Below are 2,111 nucleotides of genomic sequence, written 5' to 3' on the forward strand. Positions count from 1 at the left end.
GAGTTATTTCAGGCAGACCTCCATGAGGTCCGGCCATGCTGAGTCAGGGAAGGCAGTACCTGGGCCCGCATGCTGGGGCCCCAGAGGCCCAGGTACGCACCTGCCTCTCAACCCCTTGCAGATGTGCCTTTTTTTCCCAGTCTGCTTGCCCCGGGAGCGGGCAGGCAGGGAATGCTAAGCCAACATACCCCCTGCGCAGGGCAGCCTGCCAGGTGATGCCCCGGCTGTACTCTCTGATCGATTGGGCACCCTCGGTCCGTTTAGGGATTGACTGCTTGGCCAGCCTCGGCTGTTGTTTCAAGCAAAGAGCTTCCACCCCGCATGGACCATCCGACTCGAGGGCCTGCCGCCTGCCGCCTGCCGGGAGGCCCTTTAAACCCAGCAGAGCGAAGGCCAAGTGGCCACGGCAGCTCATAACCCCCAGTGGTCTGACCCGAGCAGAAGGGGTCGGGTGGCGCCAGGCCATCAGATGCTGCTGCCCAGCAGGTCTGCAGGCCCTGCATGCCACACCATCACCCCTATCTGCCTAGCACATTTCCACAGCAGCTCGGAACGACCGTTCCGAAGGGTGCGCCGGCGTCTCGCTCAGGCTGCGCCTCGGCCCACCTCTTCCTCCCGGGCGAGACGGCTGGGCCTGCCAGTGCCCATGCGTCTCCACCGCTCTGCACCCCTCCAGCGAGCCCTCCCGCCCAGGCGGGTGGGCTCGTTCCCCTGGCAGGCTCCCAAGAGATGAAGGCCGTGCACGAAGGTTGCCGGTCAGGGAGATGGGCATGCGGCCCCCCACCCCATCATCAGGTGCGGCTACCTGGTTGATCGTGCAAGTAGCATATGCTTGTCTCAAAGATTAAGCCATGCATGTGTAAGTACATACGGCTGGTACAGTGAAACTGTGAATGGCTCATTAAATCAGTTATGGTTCCTTTGATCGCTCAATCTGTTACTTGGATAACTGTGGCAATTGTAGAGCTAAAAAAGAAAGCAGATAGTGTCGGATCGGAATATCTTGATCCGATACACGGAACCAAAACCGGAGACACTGTACCAGGAGGAGCAGGGAGGTCGACTACCTTCTTATCGATTGGTGGTATTATCGCTAAAAAGACGGGAGGTCAACCCCCGAGATTTTAATGCCGACAGAAGAAGTGGAATAGGTCTACGGCTGCAGCGATTTTCGAGCTTCCACTTTAATTGAATGACAGTGGAAGAACCTAATCTAAATCGGTGGCTCCCCTGGACAGGGTAACATTTGAATAATTTTTATACAAGATAGTGCATTTGAACACGTACCCAGAACAATTGAAGCTTGGTACGCAATTGCATTCGTGTATCCACTTTAGGATCCCGAAATATTTATAACTCTGAGGAAATCCAGAGTTTAAATATTTGAGAATCTGTCCTGAAGAAGGTGTATATATCCCCAAAAAACTAAAACGCCGCTTCGACACTTGTTCTCTGGAACAATTTTTAATGACTTTGTAAATTTTTTTAAAATAATTATGTGTATTATTCATTGATCATTTTCTATGTAATTCATGATTTTAATGTACAAATACGATGCTAATTGTTTAAACAACTGTATGAAATGAAATAAAACATATGTACGCTTTGTTTTAAACAAACTCTTGAAAATACTTCTTGACTCATTGGAAAAGTTTTTCTGCATAAATATCTTTAATATTGTCAACACTAGCATAGTTCACCTCCCTTGTTTCTAGGTTGCGAATAGAAAGGGTGCTATTATAGAACTTGTAATTTCTTGCTCCAAATTGGTTGGACCACACAGGGAGTCCGGCTGTTTGTGTTGGGGCACTATCCGCTTTCTTTGTGTATTTCCCCTGGTCCCAGACCATTATAGCAAGGGGGTCTCCTTTATATTACTTCTAGAGCTAATACATGCCGACGAGTGCTGACCTCCCGGGATGCGTGCATTTATCAGACCAAGACCAATCCGGGCTCGCCTGGCCGCTTTGGTGCCTCTAGATAACCTCGGGACGATCGCACGTCCCCGTGACGGCCACAATACATTTGGATGTCTGCCCTATTAACTTTAAATGTTACTTTCTGTGCCTACCATGGTGACCACGGGTAATGGAGAATCACGGTTTGATTCC

At 50.2% G+C, this 2,111-nt stretch overlaps 1 pseudogene; it reads left to right on the forward strand.

Annotated features, from left to right (window-relative positions):
- Positions 1-802: 802 nt before the first annotated feature.
- LOC147728527 (18S ribosomal RNA) overlaps positions 803-2,111 on the forward strand; it is a 2,963-nt pseudogene continuing 1,654 nt past the window's right edge.

This window comes from Lissotriton vulgaris, chromosome 3_1 (assembly GCF_964263255.1).
Source record: "Lissotriton vulgaris chromosome 3_1, aLisVul1.2, whole genome shotgun sequence".
Classification (NCBI taxonomy): Eukaryota; Metazoa; Chordata; class Amphibia; order Caudata; family Salamandridae; genus Lissotriton; species Lissotriton vulgaris.